Raw genomic sequence first — 27,961 nt, forward strand, 5'->3', positions numbered from 1 at the left:
GTATTTATTTAAATTCTAGCTTCTGTAAAGTCTCCCCTATTAAAATTTCAATTCACCCCCATCTGCTAATATTCCCTATGTTGAGCCTTTTTTCTTCTCCTTAGCATTTAGCATTAGTTAATACCCATGCATTTTACTTGCTTACCTTGTTTGTTGCTTTGTGTCTTCCCTTGAATGTAAGCTCCAAGAGGACAGACATTTTTGTCTGCTTTGTTCAATGCTGTGACTCCAGTGCTTGGACCATCACCTGCACATAGTAGACACTCAGTAAATATTTGTTGAGGGGATTAGTGGAAGAAAATACCTCTATGTGGGGAGAAAACAGAGGTCTACTACTTTTGTGGGAAACCCTTTTATGAGAATCCTGGGCCCTGGAGGAGAGAATTCTGTATGTGGGTGGGATGGAACAATGGGGAACATTGGAAGAAACAGATTAGCCGTTCTCTACTTCCTATTTTGGACCTGCACATAATCCCTGTGTTTGTAGACTCAGCTTATTCTAAGAAAGTTTTATCGTTGGTGAGGTAATAGCTGAAGAACCATCCTATGGGAAAGTATGCTTGGCAAGAACATGATTCTATCTATTGCTATAGATGGGGGTTGACAAATGGGCTTCAATACCAATGCCCATTCTAACTGATTGGTGATGGTTGCTTGGAAGGCTGCATGGTAAAAAATTCTGAGGCCTAGAAGAAGAGTGCTCTGATCAATTAGTGATGTCTTAGGCTTGGAATGGGGACATGGCAGCCTATCTCTGACTGATATAGCTGCTCATAGACTTTGCCAGTCCCTTAAATAGAGGCCCCTCTCTGGCCTTGAAATCATAGCCTCTGGCTTCTAGCCCTAATTCTGCACAACTTTCTGTATGATTGTTTCAGTTCGGATGCTTCAGATTGCAAGAAACAAAAAGCGCAACAAAAAGTGGCTTAAGCAGTAAGGCTGTTTATGATCTCACACAACAAGGAGTCCAGAGTTTTAGCTTCATGACATTGATGATTCAGGTCTGCCATCTTTATGCTTGGGTCTTCCTGTAGTGATTTACAGTGGCTGTAAGGGTTTAAAGTGTCATATGTAGACATTAGGAATATCCCACAAAGAAGAAAGGTGTTTGCTCCCTTACATTTCTTTCTCTGCTTTCTTGTTTTTGAGGAAAATATTTCCTGAAATTCTCCAACAGATTACTTGCAGATCCCATTGGCCAGGACTGGTCACATGCCCGTGTCTAAACCAACCACTGCCTTGGGCAAAGAGATCACTATGATTGACGTTGACCATTCACGGTTCATTTAGTCTGGGGGCAGCAGTGGGTGCCTTTTCTGAGCAAATAAATGGCTGCATGGTAAGTGAGCTCCCAAACAAATCCAGGGCTTTGTCATCAAGGAAGAAGCTGAAATTAGTGTCTACTTCAGAGACCTTAAGCAAGCACTCACCCCTTTTTGATTCTTATTTCCCCATTGATAAACAGAGAATATGTGACAAGATGGCTTTTATGGCAAGGGTTATTATCACAGGGTCCATGGACCTTACCCCCTGAAGAAATGGAGTCCAAATTATCTTACAGGGTCTTGGTTGGACCAAAGCTACTGTTTGTGCTCCAGGGTGCCACTGGTCTACGTCGTCAAAAGTCTTGTTTCGTCAGCTTCCTGACAGGCAAGGACTATTATATGTTCCGGCTCCCATAAAACCTTGCATCTTGGGTTTTATATACCCAGAGGGAATGCTGCCTTGGTGAGGGATGTATATGTGCAGTTTCGTTAGCTTTTAGTTACATTACTTTAAAAGTGCTTTGAAGACAAATAAAGGACTTTGCACTTAGAGACTTTTCTCAATAGTTCCCTCTTCTCTCATGCTCCAGACTCTCAAATCTCTGCCTCCTTTCACAAGTTACCTTGGTTTAAGCAGCTTTATTGGCTAATTTAAAATAAGCCAGTCCCAAGGGCTCTTGGGTCATGAGTGTCAAAAAATAATTTATTATTATCATTATTAAAAATAATAGACATGATTTGGGGGTGAGAAACTACAAAAACTTGTGGGTAGACCTTGTGGGAGTGAAGCTGAGGTCTTCTTCACTTCTCTCTCCAAGGCAGTAGTTCTGCATCCAGGCACTGACTGCAGACTGCCTGGGAATGAGATGGGTTCATCTGAGGAAGGTTTTGGGGCTGTTATTTTATTGGGCATATAGGCAGCCAAGGCTTCTCAGCAGTGGAAGGAGGCTGGCTAGGGATCTGGAAAATTGATACAGTTGAAATCATCCTGTCTCCTCTGTCCTTAGGAATATATTAAAAAGCATTTCAAACTGCCCCCCCCCCCCCGCATATTCTGGAAGGCTTTTTATTAACTGTTTGGAGCTTTGCTACTTGTTAATGACTGACAGGAGGAATTCTAAAGGGTGGCTTTAATGAGATCATCTTTTCATCTTGACAGTGGGCTGCAGTGCTGAAGTCATCTTCCCATTCTCAACAGCCATACTGCCACCACTCTCAGGTTCACTAGAGAGATGACTGTTAAAGAGAATGACTTTAGCACCTCAAACTACCAGTCCTTTATTGTCACCACTATGAAATACAGCCTCCTAGGGTTCCTGGGTTGAGTTTATATTTCTGAAGGATCTCTTAGAAATATTGCTTTGTAGTCCCAAGAGGTGTCAAAAGTATCAATGAGAGAGCTGGATCTCCAGATTAAAATGGACGTAGCCCATCACATAGTTGTTCCAAAATACCTTGACATTTGACAGTTTTGGAATGGTTGGCTAAATCTCTTATAGAGTCTTAGAAGTCCACCTCAGGCCCAGGTACCCATAAAAACAAAGCCAAAGAGAAAGAGGAAGACTAGATTGCTCTTTCTGTAAAGCTTTTATTGTAAAATCAATTACAGGGTAAGAAAGTGTTAAAAAGAAAAGTTGTAGAGCTTAATGGGTTAAAGACAATACCCTTGTAATCACTGTCAAAGTCATGAACTAAAACTTTGGCATTTGCTACCGAAGGCTCTTGTGCTCCCTCCCCCATTGCACTCTCCTCTTGCCCCAAAGTAACCCCTATCCTGCTTTCACGGTAATCACTTCCTTGTGTTCTTTGTAGTTTTGTTATCCAGGTATATCATTCCTAGACACTGTAGTTTAATCATGTCCATTAAAAAAATGCCATGCCTTTCAAACCTCTTTTAGTCTACTGTTTCCTCATCCATTCTTTCCCTTTTCTTATGATTTATCTTTTGATCTGTAGAGTTTCCCTAGAAATGAGTTCATTGGTATTTTGTTGACAAAATCATTTTTTATATTCTTTTCCAAGGAAAATGTGAGTCCTGGAAATGTTTTCCTTTTAATCCTGCTTTTTCCTAATTGGGTCTGTCCAGTTTTATGATAACTCTCTACTAGACTGCTCTTTTTTAATTTAATTTAATTTTTTCAGATTTCTTCCTATGGGAGAACTTGCGGTCTTTCTAGGTAAGCAAAGAAAAGCACATTCTCTGCAGACTGGGCCCATTCAGCCCTATGGCCTTGAAGCAGTCATTGATTCTTCTCTTTCTTTCATACCAACTAGCAATGAGGTGCTACTGTTAGAGCCCAGGTGTCTTCCTCTCAGCAAGGGCAGCTGCCAACTAACAAGTAGGTCATTAACTAAAGGTAATGATGGATATAACAAAATTGCCTTAAAAAATCACTCCTTACCAAACTATTCTTGCAGAATGAGAGAGAATACCATTTTGATACTTCATCTATAAATAAACATTTAGAATCCACAGATGAAAACACAGTTTTATCCCATCTCTCTACAAATAGAAAAAAGCAAAAAAAAAAAAAAAAAAATGCATGTTTTACCTTCCTACTCTTTCTTTGCTTGCTCTGGACATCCCTAGGCCCAAGTTGTCACTTTCAGGTGGCAAATCTTCTGCTTTCTTTGTTATCTGTGGGGAATTGGTTTGTAAAAGCTCAAAGCCTTATTCTCCTTGACTAGCTGAATCATCTGGAAAACAAAAATTAATGAAAAATAGTAATAAATACTGATTTTCTATAGCCCACTGAGCAAAGTTGAAATGAAATGACTCCACTAAGCTTTGGTGGCAGAGACCTAATTAATTAAAAGCATCGGGGTTAAACAATTGGCCATCCATCTTTAAGCAAAAGGGAGAGACAGAGTCCATATGACGTTCTATTGAGGATGAAAAATGAACAATTGCATGAGTCCTGCATGATCCTGATTTGACAGGGCACTCTGGAGACTTTTACAGTGTCCTTTTTTTTCCTGAGACATATGGACTCTACACCATTGTCACACTTAATCTGAGAAACTGGGTTCCCATGCATTCTGTTTGTTTCCTTGCTTGGAGCTTGTGGCCAGGGCCTCGTGTCTTTGCAGCAATTGGAGTCAGCTTTTGTTTGGCCTTTAAGATGAAATAAGATAAAAACCACAAACATGCTATAAAACACCAGTATATAAAGGAGATTATTGGTGCCATAATTAGAGAACTAGGAGGTTGTTATTGCAGTTGCTTCTCTACCCTCCCAACCACATCCCTCTCCTCTATCCTGGGAACAAAAAATATTTGAAAATCAGACAGCTCTGCTTTTATTTTAATTGGAACCCTTTTAAGTCTGGGCATAATTCAAGGGCTTTAACTGACAAATAAAGAATAACATTTGCTTTGTCTTGCAGCCTCAGAAGTCAAAGAAGCACCAAAAGAAACTGGCTCCAGATAACCAAAAATCTGAGAACTTGTTATACAAGCCTGTAAGGGATGTGTGTAAACATACCTGCCCACGTGTAAATCCTCAATTACTTGCACAGCCATGTCTCCCTTCATCTGTCATTTTAGGTGACTGACAGTCAGAGGGAACTGTTTTTCCTGGTACCAAGTTCTCCATCACTGGAGGTGTTTAAGTAGAAGTTCAAGGGCTGTGTTTCTGGGTTAGTGTGGTAAAGATTCATTCACACGTAGGGTGGATGTTTGAACAAGATGATCCTTAAGACATTTTCAACTCTGAGATGTCATATGTTAGAAAGCAGACATGCAGATTTAAAGAACCGTCAAGCTTTGAAACAATAGCAGGTACCCTTCTAGGAAATATTTTCCTAGAGGAGTCAGTAGCCAAGAACTGCTTTTGGAGACCACAAGACTTGGACATGTGCGTTCTTACTGAGAATCATTTGCAAAGTGAATAATCTCAATTTTAATATTTCTGTCCTCACTAATTTCTTTCCCTGTACACTTCAGCCATTTGATGAAACAGCCTCATATAAGTCTGATTGAAAACACAGTATATAGACATCTATATTATTCTAGTCCTGTTTTCCAGGAAAAAGGGAGACAGAAAATGCAAGCATGTATTGCATAGTCAAATGTTGATTTTTCCACCCCTTTAAGCCACTTTGCTTAGTAAGTTATGCAGAGAGATTTGTTATATTTTTAAGACATCCAGAGTTCTTTCAGCACGCTGTAGTGTCTCATAAATTACTTACATGGTACACTGGAAACTGGTTTAAAACTATCCAAGTAGGGTGCAGAATTTGTTAAAGCCTGCTTTTCTTTTTAGGAATATCTGGATGTTGAAGAGCCAGAAGGAGTTTATTGGAACAATAATAAACTCACTGTTAATAACTAATTATTAATAAGTACTTAATATTAATAATTACTTATTATTAATAAGTAATAATAAGTATCAATCTAAATAGGTTGATAGCATAACAAGGTATATACTGAGTATGGAAAGAGCCATGATATATCGTAGAAAAAGTGTGGTGAATATGTGTCATACACACCCCTACTACCTCCCTAGCTCATACTCATGGCAGACATCACTAGTTGAGCACAGCACCTTGCAAACTTGGGCTTAACTTCAGAATCTTTCTTAGCCCAGTGTGCCAGGCAATCCTGTTATTTGATTGGAGTTGCCATGTAAGTTGAAACCTTTAACTCCACAAATTCTAGTGGAGAGCTCAACAATTCAAATCCCCTCAGCTATTGCCCTATTTTTCAGCTTTCCTTACTACAAAAATCTATGAAAATATTGTCTGTGTTTTCTTTGTCCACTTCCTCTTCTGCCATTCTCTCATGAATTATTCCATTACATCTTTCATCTCCGCTATGATGAAAACAACTCTTGACAAAGTTACCGGTGACTTATTCGCTGAATCCCAAGGTCAATTCTTAGACTGCATTTTGCTCAACCTATTAGCAATTAGTCTCTCTCTTTTTCTTAAACTACCTTTTCCACATGACTTCCCAGGACCCGATTCTCACTTGATTTTCCTCCTATCTCATGGCTGTTCTTTCTCAATATCCTGTGCTTTATCATCTTAATATCTAAATACTGCAGTGGCTTAGGACCCTGTGTACACTCATGCCTTTGATGAACTCAAGAATGTCGCAGCTTTTAAATATCATCTGTATGCTGATGACAACCAAAGCTGTACCTTCAGCCTGGGCCTGTCTCCTAAACTCCGGCTCCCAAATTGCCTGTTCACAGCACCATTTAAATGTCTAATGGGAGATTCAAACTTAACATACTTAAAATTTAGCACCTGATTTTAGCTCTCAAACCTATTCTTTTCTGTAGTGTCTTTCATTTTAGTTACCCAGGCCAAATCTTGGGGTCATTCTTGACCCCTTTCTTTCCCTCAAAGCCATATTGAATACGTTAGCAAATCTTGTTGCCATTACCTTAAATATATATTTGGAATCTAACTACTTCCGACTTTTACAAATACCACGCTGATTAGCATCTCTTGCCTGATTATTGCTTTAACCTCCAAATGCTCTTTCTACTTCCGTTCTTGCCTTCTGCCCCAGTCCCTTCTTCACACAGCAGCAGGAATAACCACTTAAAAACAGGTATAACTCCTTATTCTTCCCCTTTCTTACTGTTAGTTACTTTGGCCTCCTCACCGTACTGCAGCTAAACAAAACATGCCTCTACTTCAGGGCCCTTGCACTGGTTCTTCCCTCTCCTTACTCCCCTCATACATGGCCATGCCTCATTCACTTCGTTCAGGTCTCGACTCACAAGCCACTTAGCAAGGGGGCCTTCTCCGATGAAGCTATCTAAATATCAACTCCTTCACTTTCTCTTCTTCTTACTCTGCTTCATTTGTTTTTTATAACATTTATCACTACCTGACATATATTTTTCTGTTTTTGTTTCTCTCATCTCACCCCACTCCCCAAACTAAAAGGGTTCTGTCTTAGATCAGGTTTCCTCTGCCTAAGGTTTACTCTAAGTTTGTTGCCTGTAAGAAGATTTTACAAATCTTCAGATTTGCTCAGAATAACACCTGGGAGGGAAGGATTATTGGGCAGAGGGAGATGTAGAACTCAGTGGCAATTGAGACAGATGCTGCAGCCTTAAGACTGGAATAGTCTTGGGTTGCCCTGAGTGGAGGCAAGGGGCAAGGCCTTGGTACCCCAGAAATGACCAGTTATTGGAGGTGGACTGCCACTGGAGCAAGGGTATAACCAGAGCAGGGGCAAAGTAGCCTTCTTCTGCTGAGAGCAACTACTGGAGTGGGACTTGGCTTTAAGCCTTCCACAGCGAATACTCCTAGTGGCTATGGGAATGAATCTGTCAGTCCAGAAGAAGGGATATGCAAGCGTTCAAGATGTGGCTGTTGCTCAAAAATATTTTTTGAATGTCTGGATGAATCCTGGCTCCTTGAACATGCTCCTTGGTCTTTGGGGTTCCTCTCTGTAATCCCATTGTTCTTGACTCTGAGAAGTCAGTGCATCCTCTGGTGCCCACTCACCACCCACCTACCACTTGCAACTGCTTTGCAGGGTCAGGAGATGCAGAGAGCACAGGCAGGTTCAGCTGAAGTCCAGCTCAGAAGTCAGAGCTGTTCTTCTGCTTTGGAAAGCTGAGAGCAGGCATGAAAGGGAGAGGCATCTCTGCTTGTATCCTTGGGAACAATATCAAAGAGAATGTTCCTTAAGAAGGCAACTCATTGCTTTTGGGCAAATCTTTCTTAGAGAATCTTAAAAAAATGGGGTAAGGAATCCGTAAGACTTGGTACAAAGCAGCTGAAAAGTTTTGAGAATTCATGATTTTAAAGATCTACAAGATCTCAGTATCTCAAGCCTCTGAATCATATACCTCCTGGAACTATCAAAGCAATGAAAATAAAGTTGTTATTCATTCGTCCACTCACTCACTTGCTTACTCATTCATTCACTCATTTCATGTATTTTTGTTAAGTGTCAGGATGTGTGCTATGTAAGTAGTAAATATTCAAGACTAATATTATTAATTACCTTTCATTTGATTCTTTCTATGTAACATGCACTGTTCTAAGCAATGTACTGCATGTATTATCTCAGTTCAACTCACAACAATTCTACAAAGTAGATACTATTTTCTTTACTTTCTTTTTTTGAGAGTGAGATTAAGTCACTTGCTTAAGCTCACACAGTTCGTAAGTGACAGAGTCTGTGTTCAAATCAAGATGTTTGAATTTGGGAAAGACTCTAGTACATTGAGTATCCAAAACAAAGAACAATGAGATATGTTTCCTGGTCTCAGGAGGCTACCAGTCCAACTGGGAGACAAATATTAAGCAGGTCAGTGAGAGACCTGAAGTGTTTATCTAGGCCCAAATACCAAGTCCATGTTCTTTCTTCTGTACCTGTTGGCATACGTTTGAGGCTGGAGAGATTTTAATACTTCTAGTGATTTATTCAGAATGCTTTGAGCTGCATATAACAGAATATCCCACAGAAAGTGGTTTAAACAGAATTATTGCATATAAGAGGACTTCTGGAGGTAGGTAGTGTCTGGGGTGGTTTTCTTGGTAGCTTATTGGAGGCAGAGCTCTGGGACACTTGCCCCAGCTCTGTACTCAGCCATTCTGAAGAACAGGGTCTTTAGGCCATGGTGAGCTCCATGAGGGGCAGTCGAGAGGCCCCTACGCTGCATACCCTAGATAGGGCTGGGTAAAGACATGCACAGAGATTGAGTAGGACCAGCTGCCTCAGTTCACTTTGCTTTTTTTCTTGAAACTTCTGTTCCTCAAAAATACCTATACCCTAAGGCCTGACATATGGGGCTGCTCTCAAGCTCCATATGGATGGGTTGGGAGTGGCCCAAGGCCTTCAAAGCAGTCCTATGTTCAGCATCTGTAGTAAAGCCAGACTGAGGGTTGAGCAGAGAGGCTGGTCAGAGCATAACCTCTGGGGCTGGGTGCAGCATGAGAAGAGGAACTGGGAAGTCTGAGACAGATCCAGTGAGGTTGGATCTGCAGTAGGAAGTCGCGCCTGGGATCATTCCCTAAAGTGCTGGCTTTAACTTGCAAGGGCTTTTATGGGACCTGTTTGACCAGGCTCCCTTCATCAGGTAGGGAAAAGAGCTGAACTAGTTCAGACACTAATAGAATAAAGAAATGAATTTGGGAAAGAATAACAGGGATGTCTACCCTTCCCTTTTCCAAACAGCTGTCCTTAGGAGATGGGGAAAGATGAATGTACCATGTGGGTTTTGTTCTTTAAAATGTTCAGAAATGTAACATAGATTATCTACCACTGATGCACACTACTTTTTTTTTTTTTTTTTTTTGAGCATAATAAAACATTTTATTATTGGGAATAGATAATCTGTAAAAGTTGGCACAGTGATTTTAATTTGCCATTTCTTTTTTTGCATGGGCAGGTACCGGGAAATGAACCCGGGTCTCTGGCATGGCAGGCAAGAACTCTAGTCTGTTGAGCCACCATGGACCGCCCCACTGCCATTTCTTCTTCTTCTTTTTTTTTTTTTTTTAACATGGGCAGGCACCGGGAATCGAACCCAGGTCCTCTGGCATGGCAGGCAAGCATTCTTACCTGCTGAGCCGCTGTGGCCAGCCATACTGCCATTTCTTTTTTTTTTTTTATTAATTAAAAAAAGAATTAACAAAACAATTAGAAATCATTCCAATCTACATGTACAATCAGTAATTCTTAATAACATCACATAGTTGCATATTCATCATTTCTTAGTACATTTGCATCGATTTAGAAAAAGAAATAAAAAGACAACAGAATAAGAATTAAAACAATAATAGAAAGAAAAAAAAACAAAAAAAACAAAAACAAAAAACCTATACCTCACATGCAGCTTCATTCAGTGTTTTAACATAATTGCATTACAGTTGGGTAGTATTGTGCTGTCCATTTCTGAGTTTTTATATCCAGTCCCGTTGTACAGTCTGTATCCCTTCATCTCCAATTATCCCTTCTCTTTTTTTTTTTTTTTTTAATTAACGGAAAAAAAGAAATTAACCCAACATTTAGAGATCATACCATTCTACACATGCAATCATTAATTCTTAACATCATCACATAGATGCATGATCATCATTTCTTAGTACATTTGCATTGGTTTAGAAGAACTAGCAACATAACCGAAAAAGATATAGAATGTTAATATAGAGAAAAAAATAAAAGTAATAATAGTAAAATCAAAACAAAACAAAACAAAAACCTATAGCTCAGATGCAGCTTCATTCAGTGTTTTAACATGATTACTTTACAATTAGGTATTATTGTGCTGTCCATTTTTGAGTTTTTGTATCTAGTCCTGTTGCACAGTCTGTATCCCTTCAGCTTCAATTACCCATTGTCTTACCCTGTTTCTAACTCCTGCTGAACTCTGTTACCAATGACATATTTCAAGTTTATTCTCGAATGTCCGTTCACATCAGTGGGACCATACAGTATTTGTCCTTTAGTTTTTGGCTGGATTCACTCAGCATAATATTCTCTAGGTCCATCCATGTTATTACATGGTTCATAAGTTTATCTTGTCTTAAAGCTGCATAATATTCCATCGTATGTATATACCACAGTTTGTTTAGCCACTCTTCTGTTGATGGAGATTTTGGCTGTTTCCATCTCTTTGCAATTGTAAATAATGCTGCTATAAACATTGGTGTGCAAATGTCTGTTTGTGTCTTTGCCCTTAAGTCCTTTGAGTAGATACCTAGCAATGGTATTGCTGGGTCGTATGGCAATTCTATATTCAGCTTTTTGAGGAACCGCCAAACTGCCTTCCACAGTGGTTGCACCCTTTGACATTCCCACCAACAGTGGATAAGTGTGCCTCTTTCTCCGCATCCTCTCCAGCACTTGTCATTTTCTGTTTTGTTGATAGTGGCCATTCTGGTGGGTGTGAGATGATATCTCATTGTGGTTTTGATTTGCATTTCTCTAATGGCCAGGGACATTGAGCATCTCTTCATGTGCCTCTTGGCCATCCGTATTTCCTCTTCTGAGAGGTGTCTGTTCAAGTCTTTTTCCCATTTTGTAATTGGGTTGGCTGTCTTTTTGTTGTTGAGATGAACAATCTCTTTATAAATTCTGGATACTAGACCTTTATCTGATATATCATTTCCAAATATTGTCTCCCATTGTGAAGGCTGTCTTTCTACTTTCTTGATGAAGTTCTTTGATGCACAAAAGTGTTTAATTTTGAGGAGTTCCCATTTATTTATTTCCTTCTTCAGTGCTCTTGCTTTAGGTTTAAGGTCCATAAAACCGCCTCCAGTTGTAAGATCCATAAGATATCTCCCAACATTTTTCTCTAACTGTTTTATGGTCTTAGACCTAATGTTTAGATCTTTGATCCATTTTGAGTTAACTTTTGTATAGGGTGTGAGAGATGGGTCTTCTTTCATTCTTTTGCATATGGATATCCAGTTCTCTAGGCACCATTTATTGAAGAGACTGCTCTGTCCCAGGTGAGTTGGCTTGCCTGCCTTATCAAAGATCAAATGTCCATAGATGAGAGGGTCTATATCTGAGCACTCTATTCGATTCCATTGGTCGATATATCTATCTTTATGCCAATACCATGCTGTTTTGACCACTGTGGCTTCATAATATGCCTTAAAGTCAGGCAGCGCGAGACCTCCAGCTTCGTTTTTTTTCCTCAAGATGTTTTGAGCAATTCGGGGCACCCTGCCCTTCCAGATAAATTTGCTTATTGGTTTTTCTATTTCTGAAAAATAAGTTGTTGGGATTTTGATTGGTATTGCATTGAATCTGTAAATCAATTTAGGTAGGATTGACATCTTAACTATATTTAGTCTTCCAATCCATGAACACGGTATGCCCTTCCATCTATTTAGGTCTTCTGTGATTTCTTTTAGCAGTTTTTTGTAGTTTTCTTTATATAGGTTTTTTGTCTCTTTAGTTAAATTTATTCCTAGGTATTTTATTCTTTTAGTTGCAATTGTAAATGGGATTCGTTTCTTGATTTCCCCCTCAGCTTGTTCATTACTAGTGTATAGAAATGCTACAGATTTTTGAATGTTGATCTTGTAACCTGCTACATTGCTGTACTCATTTATTAGCTCTAGTAGTTTTGTTGTGGATTTTTCCGGGTTTTCGACGTATAGTATCATATCGTCTGCAAACAGTGATAGTTTTACTTCTTCCTTTCCAATTTTGATGCCTTGTATTTCTTTTTCTTGTCTAATTGCTCTGGCTAGAACCTCCAACACAATGTTGAATAATAGTGGTGATAGTGGACATCCTTGTCTTGTTCCTGATCTTAGGGGGAAAGTTTTCAATTTTTCCCCATTGAGGATGATATTAGCTGTGGTTTTTTCATATATTCCCTCTATCATTTTAAGGAAGTTCCCTTGTATTCCTATCTTTTGAAGTGTTTTCAACAGGAAAGGATGTTGAATCTTGTCGAATGCCTTCTCTGCATCAATTGAGATGATCATGTGATTTTTCTGCTTTGATTTGTTGATATGGTGTATTACATTAATTGATTTTCTTATGTTGAACCATCCTTGCATACCTGGGATGAATCCTACTTGGTCATGATGTATAATTCTTTTAATGTGTTGTTGGATACGATTTGCTAGAATTTTATTGAGAATTTTTGCATCTGTATTCATTAGAGAGATTGGTCTGTAGTTTTCTTTTTTTGTAATATCTTTGCCTGGTTTTGGTATGAGGGTGATGTTGGCTTCATAGAATGAATTAGGTAGTTTTCCCTCCACTTCGATTTTTTTGAAGAGTTTGAAGAGAATTGGTACTAATTCTTTCTGGAACGTTTGGTAGAATTCACATGTGAAGCCATCTGGTCCTGGACTTTTCTTTTTAGGAAGCTTTTGAATGACTAATTCAATTTCTTTACTTGTGATTGGTTTGTTGAGGTCATCTATGTCTTCTTGAGTCAAAGTTGGTTGTTCATGTCTTTCCAGGAACCCGTCCATTTCCTCTAAATTGTTGTATTTATTAGCGTAAAGTTGTTCATAGTATCCTGTTATTACCTCCTTTATTTCTGTGAGGTCAGTGGTTATGTCTCCTCTTCCATTTCTGATCTTATTTATTTGCATCCTCTCTCTTCTTCTTTTTGTCAATCTTGCTAAGGGCCCATCAATCTTATTGATTTTTTCATAGAACCAACTTCTGGCCTTATTGATTTTCTCTATTGTTTTCATGTTTTCAATTTCATTTATTTGTGCTCTAATCTTTGTTATTTCTTTCCTTTTGCTTGCTTTGGGGTTAGCTTGCTGTTCTTTCTCCAGTTCTTCCAAATGGATAGTTAATTCCTGAATTTTTGCCTTTTCTTCTTTTCTGATATAGGCATTTAGAGCAATAAATTTCCCTCTTAGCACTGCCTTTGCTGCGTCCCATAAGTTTTGATATGTTGTGTTTTCATTTTCATTCGCCTCGAGGTATTTGCTAATTTCTCTTGCAATTTCTTCTTTGGCCCAGTCGTTGTTTAGGAGTGTGTTGTTGAGCCTCCACGTATTTGTGAATTTTCTGGCACTCTGCCTATTATTGATTTCCAACATCATTCCTTTATGGTCCGAGAAAGTGTTGTGTAAGATTTCAATCTTTTTAAATTTGTTGAGACTTGCTTTGTGACCCAGCATATGGTCTATCTTTGAGAATGATCCATGAGCACTTGAGAAAAAGGTGTATCCTGCTGTTGTGGGATGTAATGTCCTATAAATGTCTATTAAGTCTAGTTCATTTATAGTAATATTCAGATTCTCTATTTCTTTGTTGTTCCTCTGTCTAGATGTTCTGTCCCTTGATGAGAGTGGTGAGTTGAAGTCTCCAACTATTATGGTATATGAGTCTATTTCCCTTTTCAGTGTTTGCAGTATATTCCTCACGTATTTTGGGGCATTCTGATTCGGTGCGTAAATATTTATGATTGTTATGTCTTCTTGTTTAATTGTTCCTTTTATTAGTATATAGTGTCCTTCTTTGTCTCTTTTAACTGTTTTACATTTGAAGTCTAACTTGTTGGATATTAGTATAGCCACTCCTGCTCTTTTCTGGTTGTTATTTGCATGAAATATCTTTTCCCAACCTTTCACTTTCAACCTATGTTTATCTTTGGGTCTAAGATGTGTTTCCTGTAGACAGCATATCGAAGGATCCTGTTTTTTAATCCATTCTGCCAATCTATGTCTTTTGATTGGGGAATTCAGTCCATTGACATTTAGTGTTATTACTGTTTGGATAATATTTTCCTCTACCATTTTGCCTTTTGTATTCTATATATCATATCTGATTTTCCTTCTTTCTACACTCTTTTCCATATCTCTCTCTTCTGTCTTTTTGTATCTGACTCTAGTGCTCCCTTTAGTATTTCTTGCAGAGCTGGTCTCTTGGTCACAAATTCTTTCAGTGACTTTTTGTCTGAGAATGTTTTAATTTCTCCCTCATTTTTGAAGGATAATTTTGCTGGATATAGGAGTCTTGGTTGGCAGTTTTTCTCTTTTAGTATTTTAAATATATCATCCCACTGTCTTCTAGCTTCCATGGTTTCTGCTGAGAAATCTACACAATGTCTTATTGGGTTTCCCTTGTATATAATGGATTGTTTTTCTCTTGCTGCTTTCAAGATCTTCTCTTTCTCTTTGACCTCTGACATTCTAACTAGTAAGTATCTTGGAGAACGCCTATTTGGGTCTAATCTCTTTGGGGTGCGCTGCACTTCTTGGATCTGTAATTTTAGGTCTTTCATAAGAGTTGGGAAATTTTCAGTGATAATTTCTTCCATTAGTTTTTCTCCTCCTTTTCCCTTCTCTTCTCCTTCTGGGACACCCACAACATGTATATTTGTGCGGTTCATATTTTCCTTGAGTTCCCTGATACCCTGTTCAAATTTTTCCATTCTTTTCCCTATAGTTTCTGTTTCTTTTTGGAATTCAGATGTTCCATCCTCCAAATCACTAATTCTATCTTCTGTCTCTTTAAATCTATCATTGTAGCTATCCATTATTTTTTCTATGTTTGCTACTTTATCCTTCACTTCCATAAGTTCTGCGATTTGTTTTTTCAGTTTTTCTATTTCTTCTTTATGTTCAGCCCATGTCCTCTTCATGTCCTCCCTCAATTTATCGATTTCATTTTTGAAGAGGTTTTCCATTTCTGTTCGTATATTCAGCATTAGTTGTCTCAGCTCTTGTGTCTCATTTGAGCTATTGGTTTGTTCCTTTGACTGAGCCATATTCTCAATCTTTTGAGCGTGGACAGTTATCTTCTGCTGCTGGCGTCTGGGCATTTATTCAGATTTCTCTTGGTGTTGGACCCAGCAAGGTTGTAATATTTTTCTGTGAAATCTCTGGGTTCTGTTTTTCTTATCCTGCCCAGTAGGTGGCGCTCGTGGCACACGTTTGTCTGCGGGTCCCACCAGTAAAAGGTGCTGTGGGACCTTAAACTTTGGAAAACTCTCGCCGTCCTGGGGGTTCGCTAGCCGAAGCGGCTTGAGCCGGCCCGGGGTCCGAACGCAGGGAGGGTGTCCGAACGCAGGGAGGGGTGCTGGTCGCCGCAGCCAGGGAGAGAGCCTGTCCGAATTTCCTAGTCGGCCCTGGGCAACAAGCGTGGCGGGAGGGCGCCAGCGGCAGCGGCCCGCCCGAGAGAGTGCACGTTCCCCGGGAGTCACGGGGTCACTGTTCTCCGCGGCCTGGGGGTTTCCGATCCAATTCTCTCAGTTGGTCCGGGGGCTGCGCGTGGTGTGGGCGCCAGTCGCCTTGGTTTCAGGGGACCACCTCTCCAATTCTCCCAGCCGGCCCGGGAAGGGGGAAGGGAGTAACTCCGGCCGCTTGCCACCCCGCCCGGTAAGGCCCGCGCGCCTCGGCGATCTCACCCGAGCTGCTTCTCTCAGCCAGCCAGCCGTTCCAGGATGGGGTACGCTGTCTTTTTTTATCTCTGTTGTGGCTTTGGGCGCTTTCTGTATCGTTTCTACTCCCCTAGTAGGTGTCCTGGAGAAGAAACTAAGATCCGCGCGTCTTACTAAGCCGCCATCTTCTAGGAAGTCCTGATGCACACTACTTTTAATGGGAAGATATTTTTTTGGGTAAAACCTAGTAGGATATGTGCACTAAAACAGTCTCTTTTGTGTTCAAGGGTCTTGATGGAATATGTGAATCATTTGCTCATTAGTCCTGTAATTGTACTTACCCAAGGAAGTTGCCCTGCATTTCTTCTTCCTGGAGTAAAATGTTACTTACCACTGTGAACATGTTTCACTGGGTTCATGAACAATGTAGCGGAACTGAGTAATAAACAGAATGCTGTCAAATCTATATCTTCCCATAATAGATCCTATACCTTAAAATGCCTACAGGGAATCACTTTTTAAAGTCTATAACATGCAGTAGTTTTGATACGACTGGTTGAGCCATGCAGAAATGATTAAAAAAAGTAATATATTCAGATTTTACACCAGGCACTGAGCATTAAGCCAAAATGAAACTACCATACTCAAATCTTCTACAGCTTAGAGCTAATTAGACTTACATTTCTGAATGGCTTGAGCATCATGCAATACGGCAATTGTTATAATAACTATATTCTTATCGAGTGCTGGGTGGTGATTTACTCCAGCAATGCCTGTCAGGGCTAATGGACGTTCCAGGAGGAAATCTCTGGGGGCACCAGGACAAAAAATGGGAGTTTCACGCCAGGGCATCTGTTCCCCCTGGACTACTGGTGATTGTACTGAATGTTTGGTAGGGGCAGAGATAGAGTCCAGGGGCCAGTAAAGTCCCTGTGCATTTTAATTACCACTGAAACACTGTGTTTCAGATAATGACTGAATTTTATATGGATTTGAGGAGAAGAAATCATTTATCCTACCTCTCAGGGTTGTAAGGATGAAGGATGACTATGTATATTAAATTCTTAGTGCTGTGCCTAGTACATAGTAAGCACTCAACAAGAGGTAACTGTTTAAAAAAATGCTTCATCTATGGGATAAATGCATGGTTTATCCTAGATTGTCTTTTGGCTCTAAAAGGAGACCCTAATTCAAGTGATGCTGGGTGGTTACTGATCTGAAACTCCTGGATTTCCCCAGAAAATTATATAAGCAAAAGTAATCCAGAGTCTCTGTTGATCCTGGCCCATGTTCCACATGTGTAAATAGGCTCAGCTCCCGAATGAGAAATATGGGCTTGTTTTCATAGAAAGTGTACCTGAGTTGTCCAGTCTCCAGTCCTTCATGAAGAAAAGTTCCAAGTTACCTGCAGAGGCAGCAGCACACAGCACTTCCTGGTGGGGCCTGTGGGAGGCCAAGAGCAATGAGATGAGGGGATTCCTTGGAAATGTCACCCAAAGGCAAGGTCCAAGGAAGAGAGAGTGTGAACTGTCTTCCTGGAAAACCAACCAGAACACCGTACAATGAGGGCAATGAGGAAGCTGATGTTATCAGTACTTTCTGAACTCTTTTCAAATTCATTATTAATCTCTTAAAATGAAGCTCAGATACACAGAATGCTTCTCTGCTTAGAACTGAAGAAGTTCTTTTATATTTGTGCTCTTCTTTTAGCCCTCTCAACGACCCTGCAACATGAGTCTTATCATCTCCTGATCTTTGAACAGGGAAGCTGAGATTTGATGTGGTTACATGACCCAACCATTAGATCACACTGTTATTAGGTGGACTGGAATCTAACCCAGTTGTGTCTGACTCCAAAAGCCGTGATCTTGATCTTGCCACTGACCCCACCCTCTCAACCCCCACCCCCGCTGTGAAGGCTATGGGGTTGCATTTGCTCATCATTCCTAGATGCTCCTGAGTTTGCAGGACATGACCTCATGCTTTTTGGCTACCAGTCAAGGAATGAATCAATCCTTCCAACAGCCTTGATTGATCTCCTGCTTTGTGCTCAGTACCACACTCATAGGGGTGGGGTATAAATAAAAAGTATGAGACATAGTCCCTGGTTTCAAACAAAGAGCACACTTGAAACATTTGGTGGACAGTACAACATGGTATACAATCAGAGACAAAGCTGGCAGGCATCACAACTGTGTGCAGGTAGCTCAGAGCACCTACTTCTTGCATCCCATGCTAGACACTTCTCACTCTTTGGCACTCTGCCTGCTGATTCCAGATGTGGTCTTAGACTCTTTCTCAGCCATTGAATCTAGTCACCATCTCTTCTCTCAGAGTTGCCACTCAGAGGACCAGGAGATGGGGAGGCCTGGAGTCCTCAGGAAAGGCTTTATGGAGGCAGTGGGTTCAAGCCTGGCCCAGAAGGAGAGGGGGAATTTGGGCCTGTGATTTCAAGATAAGAGGCTATTCCAGGCTGAAAAAAGAGCATTAGCAGTGTCCTTGAGTTGAGAGTGAAGTTCAGAATAGAGAAGGGAGCAACTTTCCTAATGTTCTTGGGGGCAGGAAGAATGAGATTGGATAGAACTCTTTGGTCTTGATTTCGACCTATTTATGAACATCATAACCTATCTCAGAGATAACAAGACAGTGAGAAAATGAACTCATATTTATTGAGGTTATTGTTTACTCATACTGCAATATCTTATTTTATCCTCAGAACAGCCCTGAAAGGTAGGTATTATTGTTCTCATTTTATAGAAGAAAATAACTGAAGCTTAGAGGTGATAGGCTACATAGATGGCAGGGAATGTTACCAGAATTCAAAATTGTGTTCTTAGAGACTTAACCCAAAGCTATATCACACTATTGACTTTATCTGGACAGCGTATTTCTCCTCTGCATTTGTGCACAAACACATGCGTATATACACAAGTATTATATGTACAGTTACACACATCATGCACATTTAGACTTATGCACACATATACCACATATAGATGCATATACACACCATATGCACAAAACCACATGCAGATGCACATACAACACACATACATGCACATGCCATACACATGCAGATTCATACATGCTTTGCTTTACATGTATGTACAAATACACACATGTATGCATATATACATGATATATGCACCATTCTTTTGGGAGCAGTCATTCCTCTCTGACTTCTCAGGGGAAAGTATATGACCCAAAACAAGCCAATCAGATTTTCCTCCCAGGATTTGGATCTTGAGCAGAGATTCATAGAGATAGAAGGAAGATGAAGCTGAGTCATCTAATGGCAGTGTAGACTTCCAATAATTGACTTTTTTTAACCCCTTAAGTTAATTTCTGTTGCTTGCCACCAAAGAGTCCTAATTAATATAAATCATCTCTTTAGTTCAGCCAATGCAAGTTAATGGTTAGTGAAATGCTGAAGGCAAGGGAGTTTTATTCTGTTGCTTTGTTACAACCATGTCCATGGAGTTGGGTCATGATGTGAATGAGACTATGATATATGAAAGCTTTCTAGAATTTACAGTAATAATCCATTTACAAAGGGGTCCCAGGATAGATTGCCTTTATTCTGAATCCATGAATATCCATGAATTACAAGTCATGGTATGGTCCAATGTTAATGTTTTTGGTTATAGCTTGCATTGTTTTCCTCCACCACTCTTTTCTGGTACTAATATGATGACTAGGAAATGTATTGCTTCCTCGCCTTTCAATCTTTCTGCAAATATTTACTGGACATATACCGATTCACGTAATGGCAGATACTCTAGAGAACAGAGATGTAGTTTAGAACACAGAAGCAGAAGCTTAGAGATGGAAGATCCATTTAAGACAGTGTAGTTTAATCCTTCTTACTTTTAAAGAATAATCAGTGGCTCAGAGCACTTAAGTGCTCTTAGAAGCACTTAGAATCACAGAGTATAGAAGTAGCTGTGACCAGGTAGGTTTTGTCTCCTAGATTAGTGATATTTTTGGTTCCTGACCTGAATCTTAGAATTCAAAGGGGAAGATGGCGTTTTTAACAGGAAGCAACTGGCAACCCAGTTCTGTGTCAATTAACCATCCTCCTTCTCAGCTAAATAGTTTTATAGAAACCAAATGACCCAAAGACTATAAAATTAATGGTCTCCAGACCTGGCTGGAAATTTGATGCTTCTCAATGTCCTTCCATCACTAATTACCTCCCTTTCTCATTCGAAAGTTGGGGTTCTGAAGGTGGTAATAACCCAAGGGGAAGGTAAAATCTGTTGGGCCAATGCTACTCCAATGATCCACATAAAGCATGGAGCCCTACCTCACACCCTTTAGACATAGAGATCCCTAAGAGATGAGAAAAAGAAGAGGTGTCATATATACAGTGATCTTTAATGCATCCATTCTGCCTAATAGAGAAATGTGGACCAAGGGATGTCAGAATCTTGCCATCTTATTAAATCAAATAAAGTCTGTAGCTTTTAATTACAAACTTGCACTACCTTGATCTCTGCAGCATAAGACAGAGTGGCTCATTTCTTCTTCCTTGAAATTCAGTTTGCCCTGTGATATCACAATGACTTGATTTTCTTATTTCTGATTGTTTCTTCTCAATACATACTTTGTGGGTTCTTCTTCATCCACTTTCCCTTAAATGTTGGTGTCCCACGAGGTTTTATCTTTGGTATGTTTCTCTTCTAGGTTTACGAGCTGTTTCTGGTCAGCTTTATTATGGTGGCCATCTGTTGTTATGGTCCTCTCAACATTCATCCCACCCTTTTTTAGAAAAAGCAAATTGATTTGTCTTGGAGGAACCAACAAAACCTCTGTCACTCTAGTATATATGACCCTGGTATGCTGGTAAATGTTTAACAATGAGTTCTCAAGGGAAAAAGCCCTAGTTTGTAGCATTTCATTGGTCAGGGCCTATTAATTCAACACATTTTTCATTAAGTACCTAATACATGGCTGGGGGTGCTGATTTAAAACCAGGACTCCATAAGGGGTAGAGTTTATCATCTAGTTGTGGAGAAAGATAATAAATAAGAAAATAAATAAGTGCACATATTAACATATAGTATCAGCTCATGATGAGTGCCATAGAAATAAAGTAGAATAAAGGGGAAATGAGTGAGTGAGGTAGGGAGCTATTTCAGCGTGGTAAAAAAGCCTTCTGTAAGAACCTGAAGTTTGAGGAGAGACCTGAATGAAGAGAAATGAACCAGGCAAGAGCTGCGGAACAGCCCAAACTAGCAGCCCAGGAACTTTTGCTGATATTCGGCTACTAGTTGCTGACCTAGTTGGAAGGTGGGGTCTTTTTTTATGGTCGTTACTTGATTTACCAGATGTCTGCCTGGGGCGGGGAGGGTTGACCATTTTCTCACTGTGAAGGGAGAGAAAAAGATAAGAAATGGAGAGAGACTGATTGCTGCTGGTAACATTTGGTCACCCTTATCCTAAAACCAGGTTATCCCCACACCTTTTAGAAACCTGGGTCAGTAAATATCACCCTCCCCCCTGCCTTTTGTTTAATATAGTTTGTGTTCCTGTCATTTGCAACAAAATGTCCTAATTTTACCTACTCCCATTTCTTCAAATACTACTTATTTCTTAGTGACTCCATAATTCCATTCTCCAGCCTGTTCCTGTAACTACCTATGAGGCATCTTCATCTGCAGTTTTTTTGCAAATATCACAAATGTGTATGAATTTGAATTCATCATCATTCCTTCCAAAACTGCTCACTTTATTTTCCATTACTACTCACGAAGCCAAGCCAAAATCCTGGATATCATTTTATAGTCCTTTCTCTCTTTTAATCCCCTTAACAAATTAGTCATTAATTCTCAAGGAATAAGACGCCTTGATATCTATGGAACTCATCCTCTTCTCTCCATTCCAATTTCCTAAATTTGGCTGCTTGTTTTTCACTTAGATTACAACACTCTTAACTTGTCTCGCTGAATCCAGGCTTTCTCCCCTTCGTTTTGATTTCCAATGTGCAGCCAGAAAGAGCACTCTCTTTTTGCATTCAGAAGATTATTTAAGCGTGAATTAGACTTCAGACCTTGACGACGCATTTGGCATTCAGTGACTGTCTCCAGACATTGAGAATTCCCAGATGATTTTTATACTCCTTCAGAAGGCAGGCGGAGGCAGTAGAGTCCCCGGCATGGGGTTGTGGGGGAGGAGAATCATCTTGGTGCTTGTGAAAAATGTTGGCTCTCTCACTTCACTCCACAGGAGTCGGATTTCCCTTGTCCTAGGGTGGGTAATGAGGTTAATTTAGTGGGTCTCCACCATTGTTTAAAACAATGCATCAGAAGATTATAGAAAATATCACGAGGCATCCCATTTGGTAAAAGTATCGTTCAGTGAGGCTTTTGCTCCAGTTAGGAGTGTTGGGTGGGAGAGGGTGGACTGGGACGTGTGAAATGTATGTCTCATTGTGAGTCATGGTCATGGTGAAGAAAAGTTTGAAGCTCTGTGTCCACCCCTGTGACGTGAAATGGCAGGTCATTCTTTCCTCTTTTATTCCATGGATTTTGTTGGCGTTGACAGAGCCGTTCTTCCCGCCTCGGACAGCTTCCTCTGTCTTCGGCGCTCCCTGAGCCCTGTGGTTGTTGAGCAATAAAAGATCAGGCCGGGAGGGTAAGAAACCAGGGCACAGAAATCACCATCCCGACAAACCCCACTCTTCCTCTTTCCTGCCAGTTCTTGCACACCCTTCCCTGGAGTCCTTCTTTGCAATTTGTACAACCTTCTGTTGCCTGTACTGTGGGGACAGCAGGAGCCTGAAGTCAGACGTAGGGCCAAGCACCCCTCGGAGCAGACAGCAATGGTGAAGTGTGCTTGAAAAACTCTCGGCCCCCCGAGCATCTCCGGGAACCAAACCTGAGATCTCCAGTGTTTTGCTCCCTGGTTTTCTGGCCTGGGGGAAGAGCTGACTGATGTCTTTGAATATCCATCAACAAATAATAATAACCTACCTGCCATGGGGTTGTCGGAGAGACTGGGTTTACTGATGCTTTCTCATTCCTTAATACAACCTCATAAGTCAATTTTAAGCAGAGATTGTAGCAGCTTTGCACTGTGCGAATTCTCCCCTCCCGCTCTCCTTAGGCTGGATTCCAGGGTCGGGACCCATCTGGGTGAAGCTGTGAGATGAGTGGCGTGTCTGTAGCTGTCCTGCATTCCCCGGTCTCCAGTTTTTCCTCTCCACAGACGAGCCCTGTCTCAGGCACCTCCATGCTCCTTCTCTTCTCCTAGTTTATGGATTGGAATGACCAGGCTAAGTGAATGACTCCTTGAGGCAGGAAGGGCTACCCCCTCAGGGGGGACTTGATACCCATAATGATTAAGACTTTGGGCTTTGGGGGTCAGAAACCCCTGGGTTTGAATTTCAGCTTTTCTGTGTGTGTGTGTGTGTGTGTGTGTGTGTGTGTGTGTGTGTGTGTGAGAGTGAGGGAGAGAGGGGGAGAGAGAGGGAGAGAAAATTAGAGTGTTTATGTGATCTTGAGCACATTTGTCATCTGTAAAGCAAGGATAATGTTAGTAGTAGTAATATAATAGGTAACAAAAATAAAACTAAATTAAAAAATTATGAATAGCTAATATTTATTTCATGCTTATCATGTTCTAGGCAGTATTCTATGTGCTTTACCTAAATTATGTCACTGCCTCTTCATGGCAACCCCATGAGGGCAGTGATATAGTTGTCCGGCTTAACAGATAGGGACACTGAGGCAGAGAGAAGTTGAGGAATGTGCTCCAGGCCACTCAGCTAAGGGTAGGGCCAGGATTATTCTCGGGGCTGTCAGGAGTCAGAGCCTCCTGATGCAGGTCTCCCCAATACTAAGTGGCAGTAAGCATGGGCCTTATTAAATTAGGGGTGGAAGACAGGGAAAATTTCCCTTAGGGATTTTGAATAACCCATAGTAAACATTTTTAACTCCACCTTTCAGATCCAGTGATATCCTTGATGTAGATAATCCTAGCACCGCCCAAAGACCCTTTGGAAGCTTCCTTTCTCCCCTGGCCTTCCAGACCAGCCCTGTACCTGAAGAGCCAGGTATGGGTTTTGCCCCTCCCAAATGTTAGCTCATTGACAAGAGGGAGCTTGTATTCTGGCCTTCTTTTTCTAACATGTAGGAAAGCTTGATGGCCAGAGAGTTTCCAAGTGTACTCAGCATTATGAGTGGGCTCTCGTGGGAGATGCTGGCTCCCAGTCCCTTTGTTCTCCAGTCTGCAGAGCTTGGCCTTCCTAGTGCAATGTTCTTCTAAACGGTGAATACTCTTGATTGAAGAATGCTTTGAGGCGTTAGCTCCTTAGGATGCCTTCATTTATTGGGATTGCCTGCCTCTTGGTGGCAAGGCCCTTGCACCCCAGGGGAAGGAGCAGTTGGAGTTTTGGCTTGACCTGGGTGGGCCCCCATGGGTGGTTCTGGACAGTGGCTTCCAGGAGGAGAAATGCTCTGGGCTGTGGTCAGGAGGTGATATTTCTTTTTAACTCCCAGTTAATGACTGAGGGAGCCCGCCTATATTTTCAACAAGTTGGGATCTGGCCTGGGGATCTTGTGTTTGCTGTTTTCCACAGACAATCTGTGACCCCATTGTCTACCTCTGAACCTTCCAAAGATGACCTATTTAGCCGGGGTGGGAACAAATGCCCCAGTGCTCTCATTTCTCTGCGTTAGGATTCATATTTGGCAGTGAGAGGTAGAGGGGGACTGCGAGAATGACCGAGAGGGACTGCCCACCCACGAGATGTCACAGCTTTGTGGCCTCCCTCCTGAAGGAAGTTTGCCAATGCCCGGCCTGAAACAGCCCAAACTCCAATTGTGGGAAGCAAATTCCAATAGGAGTCCTGGAAAATGGCTCAGCCACACTCACTCCTAATCCAATTTAATGATCCTAAGTTGATAGCATTATGTACTTATTTGCTGGTTAGGAGAAAAACCACCACTTCCCGGGGTGTCTCCCTGCAGGTGCTCTAAAAACAGGGCTACTGGGGGGACCATCCGCTCGCTCCCTCTGTTCTGAGGTTAGGCCTTTAATGTGAGAATGTGGCCTTCAGAGAGGCTGGCGCATTTGAAAGGGCAGGGACCAGGGAGTGGGGTGGCCGTGCTAAAAGTTCTAAACAAGCCAGCTGGGGCAGCAGCGTGGTCGCGAAGGAACATTATCTGGTGTGATTCTTTGTTTTCACGGCATCACCTCCTATTTCTCAGGCCAGCAGAATTGCCAAGCTGTAAACGGTACACCTTACAAATCAGTCTCCCTGACATGGCTGGAGCGTTCATTACAAGCCGTAAAGGCACACCAGCAAGAGAGGTTGCTGTTCTGTAGCCCAATTTTCCATCGCAATAACCCAATTAACTGGTGTGTGTGTTTGTTTTACAAAGCTCCAAGCTACAATAAACCATACAGCTACGCGGGCTGCAGAAAGCTCTGTAATTAGGACAAGGTGTACAAATTAAACTACTCTTTTTAAACTTCAAACCAGCTAACTTCTGACATACTGTACTGCTGGGGCTTCTGGGACTGAACCCAATTAACATCTTAGTATTTTATAAGCATCGTTTTAATTGCATTTGTATGCAATCTTCTCTCCAAGTGCCTTTCAAGGTGCTAGTCCTTGTGCAGCTTTTATTACTTTGGTGATTTAAATCTTCTCTCTCGGAGGTTCCCGTTAATAATGACTACTGCTACTTCAAATGCTGGTCCAACATAAAACTCGTCTCTCAGAAGCATTATACTTTAAAACAGTTGCATTTAACTTTATTATTGCATTTTTAATTTTTTCTCTGCTTGAACATTATGCCTTTAAACATTTTATCAACCTGTCAGCTCTTGTAACGGCTGGAAAAGAGATTCTCTTTAGGAGCTGGGATGTTGTTTTTCTTTTTTTCCTTGTCCTTTGTCCACCCCTTCTCTGGATGAAAGGTGTTTGATGCCATCGGATGCCATGGCAGTGTGCAGGGATTTGAATGAGTAAATTAAGGTCTTTTTTTTGAGCTTCCTAGTGAGTTTTGGAGTACCTTTATCTATATTTTAGGGCTGGGACTAAGATAAGGCAAGTGTGGCACTCCAGGTCAAGATAAATAATATTTTAATGAAGTATTTTAAAAAATAATACAGGCCAGCTGCCTATTTTTTATAAATAAAATCATTTGTTTTGTTTTTTAAACAGGATCAGGATTAGGGTAAGGTGAGTGAGGCAGGGTTAGTATACTTCATACTTTAAAAATTGGACATTTTGTTCAGCATGGATTTTTTTTTCACTTTAATTTCAATTTTTAAATAAATTGCTCCAAGAGATAATTTGTCTTGATTATTGAGTTTCTCATATCTTCTTAAATTTTGTACCTGAGGTGATACCTCTCTCTTTTCACCCTGGTTCTTTCTAAGTACAAGGAGGAATTTAAAAGGGAGTTACACATATGAAGATGCTCCGAAGAAAACACTTTGACCCAGTGAGTCAGAGTATAGGAAGAAATCAGCCCCACATGTTTACTTTTCTGGATATAGTGTGCACAGAAGCCCCCACTTCCTGCTAGGAAGTACCCAAACAAGTTGGCAATGCCTGAGTTTATGGGATTGACTGAGTGGAAAGGTCTTCTCCTAAATAACTCCATCCACAAAAATAAAGTATTAATGTACCTGTCCTTTCTGCTTCTTATTACAAGAAGGGGTTAGGAAAAATGAGTAGCAATGCTGTGCTCAATTAGGATTTCTGTTATCTGAATAAAAATATACAGTCTTGAGCAGGTTGTGAGAACCTCCTCGAATATTTTAAACCTTTTTGCTTGATTGAGTGTCTTGTCAAACAAAACTGGCAGCCTCTCTCCCAGAGCTGCCTGAATCTATGCAGATATGATTTCTATCATGCCTTTATTATGTGTAGTCTGTAATAAGATGAGCACATATAAATCATCTCTGCATGGCAGTTAGGATGCAGTGCTCAAAGGAAAAAGACATTTTTGCTTTCAAATGTCTAGCGATTTCAGATATTATATAGCAAGTCTCCCCTGAACTGCACAATCTTCAATTCTCCTCAAGCTCGTCTGTGGAAGAATAAGACTTTCATCTTTCTTCGCAGGAATCACAAGTGAGATAAGAATTGTGTCGCTAAGACCAGAACACTGTATCTTTTTTAGTTACTCTGATATTAAAGTTACATTTGAAAAGAAGATCCTTCCAGAATTTGATTCAAGTGGCTGGCTTGGAGGGAGGCAGGGGAGAGCTCAGTTTCTGGGTCTGCTTTCCTCTAACAGGGCATGGGCCTTCGAATAGAGAGGTATCCAAATTCCAATGGTCTGAATCAGTAGCAAGGAGCAACAGCACTTCTGGTGACATTTCAAAGGCTCATTCATTCTCTTTCCTAAATCATAAACATCTCAGCTTCCTCCCAATGCAAAATGGGGAGTTTGGTAGAGAAGACAGAACAAAACAAAACAAAAGATGTACTGCAAGTCCAAAGGCAAGGGTTCCAGACCAGGCTACTCATAGTGTTAAAATTTTACTGAGCACTTATGATGTGCCAAGCAATAAGCATCTCTATGCATTATCTCATTAAATCCGCAATAGAATGCAACAGTGTAGGTGCTGTTAAAATACCTGTTGTACAGATAGGGAAGGTATGCAACTAACAAATCTGTGGCTATAGGTTTAATAGGTGGTGGGACAGGATTCAAATCCAGGTAAACTTTTCATCCACACTGTTTCTTACCTACTTGTAGTCTTAGGCCAATTCATCTTCCACATCTCAGGGGCTCAGGACAAGATGAAAACTCCCTGGAAAATGGAAACTGGTCAGGGGTCATAGGATCCCATTTCAGTCACTGTTAAAATGCTTTCCATAGGAGTTCATTGGTTGGGTTGGGAGGTGTGTATGGATGGGGGAGGCATATAGTGGTG

At 40.8% G+C, this 27,961-nt stretch overlaps 1 long non-coding RNA gene across 1 annotated transcript; it reads right to left on the reverse strand.

Annotated features, from left to right (window-relative positions):
* Positions 1–151: 151 nt before the first annotated feature.
* Positions 152–27,928, reverse strand: LOC143664556 (uncharacterized). The gene is made up of 4 exons (XR_013166476.1): positions 27,774–27,928; positions 17,418–17,503; positions 3,818–3,962; positions 152–247 (listed from the first exon to the last, which is right to left on the reverse strand). It is a non-coding gene; the product is annotated as an uncharacterized LOC143664556 (long non-coding RNA).
* Positions 27,929–27,961: the final 33 nt, after the last annotated feature.

Source organism: Tamandua tetradactyla, chromosome 20 (assembly GCF_023851605.1).
Source record: "Tamandua tetradactyla isolate mTamTet1 chromosome 20, mTamTet1.pri, whole genome shotgun sequence".
NCBI lineage: Eukaryota > Metazoa > Chordata > Mammalia > Pilosa > Myrmecophagidae > Tamandua > Tamandua tetradactyla.